This window comes from Leucopleurus acutus (genome assembly GCF_964270905.1).
Source record: "Leucopleurus acutus genome assembly, chromosome: 15".
NCBI classification, from domain to species: domain Eukaryota; kingdom Metazoa; phylum Chordata; class Mammalia; order Artiodactyla; family Delphinidae; genus Leucopleurus; species Leucopleurus acutus.
Window position 1 is genome coordinate 34,094,568 of NC_139157.1, and position 14,301 is coordinate 34,108,868.

General features: G+C 35.8%; 1 protein-coding gene across 2 annotated transcripts in view; it reads left to right on the forward strand.

Moving 5' to 3' along the window:
* PTPRK (protein tyrosine phosphatase receptor type K) overlaps positions 1-14,301 on the forward strand; it is a 570,605-nt gene that overhangs the window by 397,638 nt on the left and 158,666 nt on the right. The gene's annotated exons all lie outside the window — the stretch shown is intronic.

Genomic DNA, 14,301 nt, shown 5'->3' on the forward strand with positions numbered 1-14,301 from the left:
ATTTCAATCAGCTTTGGAAAAATAATACTGAACATTTTGAATCATCTTTAATGTGGATAGGTTTTGAAAAGCGTTTTGAGAATAAGTCAGTGTTTTAGATCAGAGACTATAAATGTCTTGAAGAGTTATATTACCATAATATAAAATTATGTTTAAGAAGCAATGTACCAAATTGTCTCTGTTTTGCTGTGGCTTAATATGTGATAGTACCAAAGCCTTCCTGTGTGTGAAATATGCATTTATATGTATAATATCAGGATACTTAGATGATGACGTATTGCATGAATAGAAGAGCATTCGTGCCTTATTAGACTTTATTTTTTGTTAAAGACTAAGATTTACCGGTATTTTCTTCTTGAGTCCACTTCTGTATAAAAAAAGCACTTCAAAAGTTTCCTCTATGTTACCATCTCTGTAAGAAATATATTTTTATTTGCAAGACATATGTCTGTGAAAGCAATATATATACGTTGTGGTATTTATATTCATAACCTCCAAAAGAATGTTATATTCATAACTTTCAATGTACTTCTGTGTTTGACTTGCCTGGATGAGAGTTGTGGTGGATTTGTTCACCTTAGATGATATTTATTCCTTTTGCTTCATTACACATAATCCACCTGTACGAGATCTTAAGGCCTGTGGTAGACTTTATACTCTACTAGACAGCTTATCAGCTTCTCTGCAGGCTTCTCAATTTGAATTTTAAAATAAAAACGAATGAATTTGTGTTGCTTGTTGAGCCCGTGTTTTGAGCTATGTTGGCTCTCTGGTTCTGGGATGATAACTAAAGAATCGAAAGCAAGTTCATGATTATCATTTACAATGGCTGTATTATATCTATATGGTCTTTATATATACATATACACATACATTTACATATACATATACTTATATGTCTAGATACACATTAATAATATGTAACTGTATACACACATTTATGTTAGTGTATCTTTGGGGTATTTAAGGAGTAAGGGAAAAGAGCCAGTTATTGATTATCAGAAAGAATTTGATTCTTGGAAGAAAAAATACTTTCTCAATTTAGATGTGCAGTATAGTGTACCTTCTACTTAAAAAAGTTATCAGTCTTATAAAATTAAAGGTAAAATTGGAAAACATTGAAATGTTTTCCTTCTGGCTTCTCTATGAAAGAAGGTTTAAACAAATTGTTAAAACGCCTCCCAGTACTTAAAAAAGGGCAAAGTATCAGAAACCCAAGGCCAAGGTGAGAGGGAACAATTTTATAATCAAAACAAATAAATATAAAATGCTTTTGCAGCCAAGGTTGAATTAATACTGTTGCTTTAGCGCATAAGAAAGCTTTTTAAAAGGTAGTCAAAGGCTGTTCCTCTATTGCGTTTAGCTGTTTGAGGACTCCATACTTCAAAACACCATAGAATTTTAGTAGAGGAGTTTTCTTTTGTTTTGTTTATGCTTTTATTGTTCTAAGGTATATGTTAAGGACTAAAAGTATTTTAAAGTCATCCTCTCACATTTATTTCTTTTCGAAGAGCTTATTATTTAATATATTCTTTGTAACTTTTCTGGTAGTAGTTGAAAATATAAATAAGAATTTGTCCCATTTTTTAAAATCTATATCTTTTTCTCAATACATATAGAAGAATATTATTTTATCTTTGGAGATATGACAATATTAGTCAATAATTTGTACAGAAATTTTAAGCTTCTTTGTCAAGATTTTTCCCTTGAACCATAACGGGAGTAAATGTTAGTTATATATTTTCAAAGTTTCCTTTATGGTACAATAAATTGACATACTATTTAATAATATATTGCACAAAAGAAAATAATCTAGATCTTCCTTTGTAGTTTAATTTCATCAAGAATCAAGCGTTCACATTCTTAAATTTTTCTCACCAATCATGAAATCAAGTTGTGTTTAATAGGTGATCAAAATGCATTGAGTGTAAAAGTGCCAGTTAATAGGCTTCCTAGAAGAAAAGTGATGGACACCAAAACAAGCTTCAAGCCATGGAAACAATTCTCCTTTATGATCCTTGCTTCTAAATACAGTCTTCTACCTGATGAAAGCAAAATGCTGTGTCCTTTTTACATAGCTAATCTTCATATTTAAGGGGTATAGATTATTTCTGCCAGTATGAGATTATTTTGTTAAAATGAAAACTGAGCTTTTGTATGAATTTTAAAGTATTTTCAAATGCAAAAGCCAAGAAAAAAAGTTAAACCTGTAAGACCAATTGCATTTATCTACCTCCTTCATTTGTGTCTGGTCTTTTCTCCTGAAAATGTTTACCTGTAAAATGGGCATCCTAAATTCTAGTCATAATAGTTCTTGAGAGTGTATTCAGTAGCTCAAATAATCAATTTACTCCTTTTTGAAAAAAATCAATTTTTCCCACAAATCATTGAAAAATTACATGTATAAGACTCAGTAGTCAATGTATTCAAATCACGTTTGTTATAAGAATCATGGAACCAAAAGACACCATAGCAATAATTCAGGCTGGGGATGGGACTGGTAAAATAGAGATCTCATAAGCATCTTGACATTTATTGTGAGATATTTAACTGCTGTTATATATACTTTGAGTTATTTATTTCAAAGTTAATGTTTGAAATTAAAGGTAAATATGCTTATATATATTTTTTAATTCACCAATTTCAAAGGCCTCTTGTACAAATTACATCTCATCCCTATAGCATTATAATATTGTCTCCTCATTTTGTTTATCTGGTTCTAAATGATGCCTTATGTTTAGGGTTATTCTTCAAAATGGTGTGAACAATATCTTAGCTGTTGTGTCAGTCATATACATCTAGATTCTCAGGTGTGCAATGAATTCTACATATTGACATAAAGAGTCAGGAAGCAACGTATGCATTTGGATGGAAGAAAAGTGTGCAGTAGCATTTTGAACAGGAAATGAGGATATGTTTCCTCCACTGCAGAAAAGGGGGTGATGGGATGATCGCGTCCGAGTAGTCGGAGTTGTTCACAGCATTTGTTGGAGTTGTCTTTTCTGTTCTCTCAATTTTAATTTTAGTTACTCAATGCAGGTTTATTTGGGTTTAAAAGAAAACGTTGCTAGAGAAATAAAAGCAAAACCACTGTGTCCTAAAGTGTAGAATTAAAACTAAGCGATTGGTATCTGACATCAGTTGAATTTGGAGAACTAAAGCAGTCTACTCTCCTTAGCTCTTCAGTACCCCGTAGTTGACCCAGAGCTCCAGATGTTGATTCTCAAATCCAGGAACTGTCAATGAAGGATGACCTGGAGTTAGGTATGTTTACATATTAGGATTAGTGCTAGAAAGAGAGAGACATTAAAGGAGAGGAGAGGAGAGGAGAGGAGAGGAGGGGAGAGGACAGGACAGGAGGGGAGAGGACAGGAGAGGAGAGAGATTTATTGACACATTAACTTTATGATCAAAAGGAACCCTAATCATTCAAAAGGACTTCCCCAAAGTTTTATGTTTCTTTATTAGTGTAAAAACCTATTTTCCTATGATGATCTTAATGGGGGACCTTTGAGAGCCAAAAGAAGATAGGAGCTCTTTAAACTATAGTTTCATGAAATTCCAATTTCACATGTTAGTGACATGACTTTTTTTGGTGACATTTTATTCTTAAAATGTCTGCATAACTATAAAGCTATTCAAGCTCTCATCACTTCACATGTGGACCGCGTAGCTACTTCCAAGATGACTTATCTTTTTCCAGGCTTTCCTAGGAAAAAAAAAAAAAATCTATTCTATACACCAACAGATTTATTTTTTCTTACACTGTTTTTTATCATACTTGGTTTCCATGCTCTAAACTTGTAAAGGCTTAGCACTGGTTGCAGAAAGTCCAAATACTTCATCTAGAATTTAAGATTCTCGATAATGTGGCTGTTCTCTGTGTAATTTTACCTCCTACTGGTCTCTGACCAGAGCCAAAACTTCCACTGGATGCATTCTTTTCATTCTGCACTGTCTCCTGACCACAAGGGTTGTTCATGCTGTTTTCTCCAGACTGCTCCAGCTCACGTGTTTCTCCCTTTCTCTGAACTTTCACTGATAAATACCCCTGCATGTGTTGCTTAGTTGCCTACCTCTCACTCCGTTTGATTGAAGTCTCTTGGGGAGACAGAAACCTTGTCATTTCTGTTGTATTTCCCACATCGCTGCTCTGATGAGGAAGGCTGTCTGCAGAGAAAGCACTCAAGTGATTATAGAATATGTCCATTAAGTTTCCCCAGTGCAAGACCCTTACTTTGTCTCCCATTATGCTTCTACTCCGAAAACTAAACAGAGGATCTGAAAGGCTCAGGATTGCTGGTGCTCCAAAGACAGGGTGTCTAGTTCCCTGAAATCCTGAGTAATGGGTGGGAAAAATCATTGTTTCAGTATAAAAATGAAATTGATTAGCAAATGAAATAGTAATAAAGAAAAATGAGCATGATTTCACTTAATTGAAAGAGAGGTGAAAATAATCAAAACTAGTACTTTCAAAAAAAAGTCAAGGTGGTAAAGGCATCAAGGAGAGTTTAAGAAGTTTTGGGTAAGTCAGTTGGACATTAATTTCTAAGATGTAGAAAAAACATTGAATCATTTTGAGTAAGAAATGAAATTATGGAAATATGCAAGTAAATGAGGTTTCCCCATCTTTGTTGATCACTGCTCAGGAATCTGTTCCCAGACTGCCTATCTGATCTTCCCTACTGAAAGGCAGGAAAGAATCAAAAAGGGAAAATGAGACACATAATTTAACTACTGTATATGGTTTGTATACCTACTTTATATTCATATGAAGTTGGCCAAAAAAACAATCTTTAGTAGGCAAGATAAAATTATCTGGTCAATCTCTGGTATTTACAGGGATAGTACATGTTCAACATCTCTTTTATATTTCTTACTATCTAAACAAGAAGATGTAGATGATTTCCATTTTTTATTTGAGGACTGAGTATATATTAGCTCTTTCAAAGAAAAGTAATTTGACCCGTATCCAGAAACACATGTTCCCTTGATAATAATAAGCCTTTATTTTTATAAAACTATATATGTTGAAAATGAAGTATTTGTTGCTTAATGAATTTGTAGCAGGTGTTTATGTTTCAAATGGACAAGAAAAAAACTGAAGGGGGAGATAACCAATTTTGTGAGCTGATCCTCCTTTGTTTTTCTTGATTAATAGTTGGTATTCTTGGAAATAATTCATCAGAGATATATAATCTTTGCATTTACTGCTTGGAAAGTTCCATATGATCTACTAAATATTGCATTGCTATATTATTGTAGCTTGTGGGAACATTTAGTATAATTACTTTGGCTGTTCTTCACTAGAAGAACTAGAAGCCTCCCTTTGCTTCAAAAGGAGTATCTTGGATGCTATTTGGGTTCAGTAAATAGCTATTTGTTACCGTTAAGAGATACTGAGATTTCTATTTTAAATAGTGTTTGGCTAGCAGCGCTGGACATACATCTCTAAACTTCCCACCAAAATGACTATAAAGACCCAGAAAAAGATGAAAGTTCACAATATGGAAAACATAGACTGTTGGGCAGCTTGTTGCCAGAATTTGGGAGGAGTTCTGGATGTTTTTCCTGTATTTAGTTGCAGAAGACTTCAAGAGTACAGCAGTTGAAGTGATTTTATAGTGAACACCTGTATACTAACCAGCTATTATCATGTTACTCTACTTTCTTTGTCATACATGTATCCATAGCTCTGTTGTTGGAACTGGATTTTTAAATGCAGTTGATGGGTTACCTGTGCTGTACTTCTGGATAAAGCTTGGATAAGCTTGCTTGAAGCACGAAGTAAAATCTATATTGAACCTGACTTTATAAAAGTTTTTCTCAAAGTGAAAAACTGGGCAGCTACTCCTATATTGTAGAAGTTTTGCTTTTCAAAGTAAACCCCATCTTCAAGTACCTACCTATTGGTTTAAAAGTACATTCAAGAAAGTAACAGAGTATAAATGAGAAATAGGGAGGAGAGAATATGTGGTTATATTCTGCACCCTGCAGGGTAAAGTTCCTGCAAGTGGGACACTATAAACAAAAGAGGAAAATCCCAGGTAGCAGATTATGCAGGAGCTTCTCATTTTTAGGGTATTCCAGCTGTTCTGAACATTAAACTTCTTAGAATGGGAGAAGAATAAGATCCACCTTAGGGCTCTGGAGCTTCACCAGAGATAGTCAGCTAGATTCTAGAGCTTGGAAAGGAACCATGCACATCAACTAGCCATCACATAGCCATGGGATCAGCCGTCACAAGAGGACATATGGAGTGGAACAAAGAGCAAAAGATGCATTGTTTTTGTTAGATATCACCCCAAGTTCAGTCTAGCTCTAGGCTTATCCAAAAATACATAAACAAAGAAGTAGCATAGGAACTTTTTTTTTTTAATAAAAATACTACAGACTTAGTCAACAATAGTAACTACCTGAAGAAAATGCAACAGCATCTACAGTGTTTTGAGGAAAAGCAGTGAGTCAGGAATTTTATACCAGTCTGATTAACATTCATATGAGAAGGCAACAAAAAGGCATTTTTATTAAGCAGGAATTTAGAAAATACACCCTCATACAACATGCATGAAAAAGGTTAGACTCTGAAGATGCCATGACATTCCATTAGTTGGACATCTTCCTTTACACATTTGGATCCCAGATCTGAGGAACTTAGTTGGGGTGTATGTTTGATAGGTGAGGCCCAGAAAGAACTTTGTGTTGTCTGTAATGCCTTCTCAGATGCTCTACTATTTCCTCATTTTCTGATACCACATGTATGAGTTTGCCAAGGTTGCCATAACAGAATGCCAGAGACTGCATGGTTTAAACAACAGAAACTTATTTTATTACAGTTCTAGAGGCTAGAAGTTCAAAGATCAATGTGTCAGCAGGTTTGATTTCTCCTGAGGCCTCTCTCATTGGCTTGCGGATGGCAGCCTTCTCGCTGTGTCATCACATGGTCTTTCCTCTGTGCACTTGCTGCATCCCTGATGTCTCTGTGTGTCCAAATTTCCTCTTCTTATAACACCCAGGGCCCACCTTAAGGGTCTCTTTTTAACTTAGTCATCTCTTTAAAGACCCTTTCTCCAAATACCATCACATTCTGAAGTACTGGGGTTGAAATACGAATTGGGGGGGAGCACAATTCAGCCCATAACACCATATTTAATCAGGTATCTGATGACCTCTTAAAACTCTACCAGATGCTGTTCTTTCTTGAGCACTTGACAGAAATGGCCAACCTCTACCTGAGTGTAACACTCAGAGGCAAACTCAGAGCACATCCTGTAGACTTGGTTCACTGTAACAAAACAGCAGCATTTGAAAATTAGCAGCACTGAGAGACTCAGAAATCACAGCAATATCCTAGATGCAAAGTTAGCTAAGAAAGCCTTGCTCCTAAAAGAAAGTGGATGGTGCAGACCCTCATGCAACTCCACCAGAGTGTCCATTTTGAAAGTGTATTAAGGTTCTAGCAGCCAGATGGGCATCACGTTGTTCAAGGTCACTTCCTAGGCGGAATCTCAACAGCACTGAAAAGCAGTGCTGGGAAACCCTGGCTTCACGTGGCTGAGTTTAAGCAAAGAGTCAACAGGGGCTTTTTGTTGTAGAAGCAGCAAGTGGCTAAGACTCAGCAATGGCTTCCACCTGAGGGAGCCTAAGCCATAGTGAAAGGTGGACCCTGGCACAATGACTTCACCAAACCAAGAGCTCCAACTCTCCTTCAATAGCCCTCCAACTTGTTAAGAAACAGAGTTCAACAGCAGTTGCCATGAACTATGAGGATGAAAAGCGGAGGTCACACAGGCTTTGTTTGTGAACACAATCAGTCATGGTTAGACCTTGCCCCTCATCTTTAAGACTAAATAAAGAAGAAAATACAAAATGTGGTGATGTATTAGTCAGGGTTCTCCAGAAAAACAGAGCAATTTGAATGTGTGTGTGTGTTGCGGGGGGGGGGGGGGTTGCTGAGCGGGGTGGATAGAAATGAAAAAAGAGAGAAAGACTGATGTTTAAGGAGTTGACTCATGGGGTTGTAGACGTTGGTAAGTCCAAAACTTGCAGGGCAGGCTGACAGACCATAAAATCTGGCAGGAGATGTTGTTGCAGTGTTGAGTCCAGAGGCAGTCTGGGGGCAGACTTTTTCGGGGGATCTCAATCTTTTCTCTTAAGGCCTTCCACTGATTGGATGGGGCCCATCCATATAATGAAGATTAATCTGCTTTACTCAAAGTCTACTAGTTAAATGTTAATTACATCTAAAATCTTCCTTTACAGCAACATCTAGTTTGGTGTTTGCCACACAACAGGGCACCATGGCAACATAGCTAAGTTGGCACTTAACATTAACCAGCACAGGTGACTAGGAAAGGTTCCCCAAATTTGATGAATGAAGAATACCACACTCACAATGGAGTAGGAGAGCACAGTGATGACAATATTATAAAAAATACTTCAGAAAATATCATATTTGACTACTCAGCCATAAAAAAGAATAAAATAATGCCATTTGCAGCAACATGGATGGATGAACCTAGAGATTGTCATACGGAGTGAAGTTAAGTCTGAAAGAGAAAGACAAATACCATATGATATCACTTATATGTGGAATCTAAAATATAGCACAAATGAACCTACCTACAAAACAGAAACAGACTCATAGACACAGAGAACAGACGTGTGGTTGCCAAGGGGTGGGGGTAGGGAGAGGGATGGACTGGGAGTTTGGGGTTGGTAGATGCAAACTATTACATTTAGAATGGATAAACAATAAGGTCCTACTGTATAGCACAGGGAACTGTGTTCAGTATCCTGTGATAAACCATAATGGAAAAGAATATAGAAAAAGAATGTCTGTATGTGTGTAACTGAGTCACCTTGCTGTACAGCAGAGATTGTCACAACATTGTGAATCAGCTATATACGTCAATAAAAAAATTTTTTCAATCAATAAAAAAGGAAAATATACTTGTATTCTTAGTACAACTTAAAAAAAAATAAAGCCTCTGAAATAAGAGCAGCTAGAACTCAGGAATATTTTTTTCAGGTTATGCATGCTTAAGAGAAGCTATAAATATGCATGTATGTTTGTTTTGGCATCATAGAGGTGCATTTGGCTGTGGAAATGGAAATATATGCATCACCACAAATGCAGTTTACTCTGTGCTAATCAGTAGTGAATAGTTTTATTAATGAGTATTGCAATAATATTATTATTGAAACCATTCAAAGTAAAAAATCAGAACTCATGGTGTGCCAAAACTGTTTTGCCAATTTTGTTTCAGGGAACAGTGTTTGAATCTTAAAATAGTTGTAATTTTATACCATTCTAATGATTTATAGGTAGAAAAAAGCTAGAATGTTTGGCATTGGGACCATTCTGGAATAGAAGGGACGTAGACTTGCGATAAGTGTTTGAAATCCACAGCATCCAGTGTATTACTTTTTACTTTGAAGATTTTCCTTTAGTCATTATTCCATACAGATAGTGATGAAAGTATTACTGTTTTATACTTGCTTGTGACTTTGCCCTTTAACAGCATACTCATTAAGATATCCAATTTGAATTTTTACATTGTGAAATGCATTTCTTCAAAATATAAACTCTTGTTTTGATCCTCCAAATGAAGTTTAAAAATGTTATCTCATTTATAATTTTTTCATCAATTGTGGATACATAAACTTGAATCAAATGTAATCCCTTCATAAGGATGTTTCAAAGTAAAAAAAAAAAAATCTAAAGTCATTGCATGTTTTGTTTTTCAAATTTTGTCCAGGCAAATGAGAAATACCAAGATTCCTAATATTCTTAAGTTTAGCTCATCATCTGTATGTGTCTGATATTTACATTAGATATCAGAATGATACACATTTTAAAGTGGAAGAGATCTGAGAGATCGGTTTTCAGGATCATCATGTCTTATAAATCACATCGTTCTATTCATAGTGTCCAAAGGAAAGTTACTGTATAGAGCAAGGGATATCAAACTCATTCGTAAATTATATGCCTAAATTCTAAATGTTCATTTTCAACATTTGATATTAAAAAGCTGTGTGTTTTTTTTTTGTTTTGGGGGTTTTTTTTGGCAGTACGCGGGCCTCTCACTGCTGTGGCCTCTCCCGTTGCGGAGCACAGGCTCCGGACGCGCAGGCTCAGCGGCCATGGCTCGCGGACCCAGCCGCTCGGCGGCATGTAGGATCCTCCCAGACCGGGGCACAAACCCGTGTCCCTTGCGTCGGCAGGCGGACTCTCAACCACTGCGCCACCAGGGATGCCCTAAATAGCTGTTTTAATCTCTTCCTACATAAATACTCTGAGCTAAAATTTTCAGCATGTTCCTCTCATCCTTAAGATTGAATTTTGACTAATGACACCTTGTTGGAAAGGTATCTGTTCTACTTCATTTTGTAAGTGATGTGATAATGTGAGTCAGTCTCTGACAGTCTCGGTAGCTTTTGAGTGTCTCTCTATGGAGAGTTGCTCTCTTACTGGAATGGAAGATGTTGACATCCAGGTGTTCAAATCTGGCTGATGGGAAAATCATGATCATTCTCTAGTTTACATGTCATCAGGTTTTAGAAAATGACATGAAGAATAGCTATTAATATTTTCTAGTTTATCATTAGACTTAAATCAGCATAGGTAGAACTCAGGTTGTGTGTGGTGGGAAAGTTTTTGTGGAAGATAGAATAAACATGATATTCATATACTAAATGAAAATCAAGTATGCCATAAATTTAACTAATGTCGCTAATATTTTGTCCATGTAGTAGTGGTGTCATCTGTGTGATTCTGGAAAGACCTATGATAAAGCTTGATATTAGTAATATTCTCCAGAATCAGGGAAGCAGCTGTAACTCATGACACTACTTCTTGTTTTAATTGCACAGCTTGTAAATATTTCTATTCTTGATCTTTTATCTTATAAAATATTTTTATTGTGCACTTTATTTCACTGCTTTGATTGTAGATGTAGAGCATTTTGTAGTACAGTGGTTTATAATTATTTGTCTGAAAAATGTATTTGGCCTTTGAAGACATCAATGGCAATAGTTATTTAAATATTTTGTATACGAACTATTAACCAGTATCATTTTTCTTTAGTGCAAAGATCAGAGCTAAAATTTAGAAACACTAATGACTCAGTTTGCAGATTTTGAATCACATTATCATATTATCATAGCATTAGTTTCTTCTAACTTAACATTATGAAATAAAAATAGTGAAAAAAATCCTAGAAGAGTTAATCATGCTTTCTTATAAACTGTGAGACGGTTGTTTGGGGATATCCCTTTTAAAACTCAGTCTCATTAAAAGAAAAAAAAAGCACGATTATAAAACTTCACTTGACTTGAAGGAGGGCATTTTATTCTGCAGGTATCCTAATTTTACTTCTGGCTGGAGGGACACTGGAATGTTTTCAGCCAAAATAGCAGTGAGAGTTGGATATCTATTCTATACTGAGATGCTGAGATGTCTGGGAACAGAAAAGAGCTAATTTTACTGTTGAGCAGTAGTTAATAGCCTACCTGTGTCCAAATGCATACCTGCCATCCCCTCACAAGCAGATGCAGACTAGAGCATGCTTAGTGGTGGTCTCTCACCTGACGTGGCTCCCCCTAGATTTTTATTAAGTCATGTGTCCTTTGTTGCCCCCACCTGATCACCATGTTTTGCCACCAAGAAGTAGTTTTTCAAGTAACACACAGCTGAGATTTGGAAGATTGCCAAAGTCACAATTGCTGCTTTATCTTCCAGTGACTTTGAAATAAAGCCACGGCATGAACTGAATGCTCAAAACTCTGTCCTGGCACAATCTGTAATATATTATTTCAGTTATACTTTTTACTGCATCTTAGGGAATTGATTTTTCTTTTCAGTATAACACCCTCCCCTCAATTCTCTCCTCTTGAAATGGAAGAGAGAAAGAAAAAAAAATTTAGTGCACAAGGTGTTTGAAAGAGGAGCAGAAAGTAGGCATTTACAGTCCCATAAGGATGTGAAATGGATGGAAATTATAAGACAGAAGACAACAATTGCTCTTTCATGCAACAGCAAAGGAGTGGAAGACTGACCCCAGAACCTTGTAGCTTTCAAAGCAAGTTCCTTAAAATATAATTCAGTTATTCAGTTGTTTGAATGTGTTTCATATCCAGTGTTTCCTTATTAGTTAGTGTGTCTGTTTCCAGAATCTTGGGCTTCTAAATTAGAGGTGAAATCTCCCCATTTTCATGTACGTTCTGTACCAATGCCATCCTTTTGTCTGTGGAAAAACAGTTCAGTGTTCAACTAGTCCCCAAGCATTTAATTGCCAAGTGAATTTTCAAAATGTGATGTGGAGAGTTAAAATGACAACAGACATGTTCAGTGCTCAATAAGTCTTCTGGTAAATACCTGTATTTAATTTGCTTAACCCAGCATTTCCTAAATTAGAAAACAAACAAACAAAAAGACCCTTTTACCCTATGATGCCTATTTTTTTTCCCTCACTATCTTGGATTAATGTGTAGATAAGAGAATTGCATAGATTCAAAAGACAGACAAGAAAAATTGATAGGACTTGATGAGATAGGAATATGCAGGTAAGGTGAACCAGGTTCCTAGGTCTCCAACTTGTAACTTAGTGGCTGATGGTACAGCTCACTGAGATGGGACACTGGTGTATATGTCCTGGCAACAAAGTGGGCCTATTGTTCTTGCATTGAAGGAAAGCTGGTCAATCAGTACATTGCAAGATTTACTACTGAGAGCACATCCTTAGAAGTAATGTAATGTTTACAGAAGTAGGTTTCGTATTCTAGCTATGTGAGGAAATTGAATTTAAAAGTATGAGCTAGAAAAATTATAGCCAGAATAGTTAGAACAAATTATATTCCACATTAAGATGCCTTAATCTTTTGACCCAAGCCTTAATCTTTTGACCCAAGCAATTATTTAATTTATGTGTTATTATCATCTAAAAATATTCTATGATTTAGACAAAATATACCATATTATAACTCTTGCTGTATTCTCTTAAATCTTCTCACCCAGCAATAGGAGCAGAGTTGTGCATTCCGAACTGGCAAGAATGTGACATTATCTGAATGTGACATTATCTGATGACACTCAGAAAGCCTTTAAACATAAAAGATATAGAGAAATGCTTCATTGCTTTCCTTGGATGGAATTTTTTTTTTTCTTTGAGCCTAAGCAAGATGAATGTTCTCAACTGACTTGATGACACATCTAGTCATGAAATGACAATGAAGAGAATACGACATGGGAGTAGGGACATGCCTAATAAAATGCGCTACCTTAATTTTTTTCTAAATACTATTAGTTTGAGGTTGTTCTGAAGGTAATGATGTTCAACTTGTAAATGGATTGAATGGGCTATTACGTTTTTACATTTATGTGCGTGCACTGATTTTGTTAGCAGTGATAGATCACCTCACGTCTGCCTTAACTCTTGTGTCTCAGAGAAGTGATGGCATTTCTTATTCCCTTCAGTTAAATTTAGCAAACATTTATTGAGTAATTTCTCTGTTGAAGGTACTGTGAAACTGCCTCTTGCATGAATGTAACAAAAAGGAAGACAAGGATCTGAGAGCATCAACCTAATTTAGGCAAATACTTAATTCCAGGCGATAAAAGCTAATCTGTGATTGAATGAAAAAAGTACCTAGCAGTGTTACATTGAAGCAATGGATTCTAGTGTGATAAGGCAAAAATATATTTTTATTTTTCATATAAGCCAATATATTACTGAAAACATGCACCACACATGAATAATACTGGTTAAATATTATATCTTGAATAGCTATGATGAGATGACTTACTCTGAGAGGTATGGAAGAATCATTTGTGGAGCCATTGAGCAAGGAGTAGAATAATCAGAATTACTAGAAATAAGCAGATGTAGGCCAAGTCCCAAGCCGACTTAAACAGATAACGGATAAGGCAAATTGTATAATTTTCAAAGCAAGAATGAAGACCCATATTAAACCAAGGTCTTTGGCTCTACAAATCATGAGTCAAATGAACAGTATAGGCAGCTAGTGGAAGTATTTCATGATGGAATCAATAGTTCCCTTTTAGCCTCACTTTTCAAAATGGGCACTGGTAACATCTTCGATAGAAAGAACTCTTGTTGCAGTACTTGGTTGAAGTATTGAAGTATTAGTTCGTGTCATTTCTGTGGCTTACATAGCTCTCATCTGTCATCCATTCCAAAAACATCTTTTTTTGTACCTTATATTAGCTTGTAAATATACAAAATTAACTCAGCCATCAGACTTTTCCATCAAAGAACTCTGGCATTAGAGAAGATGGAC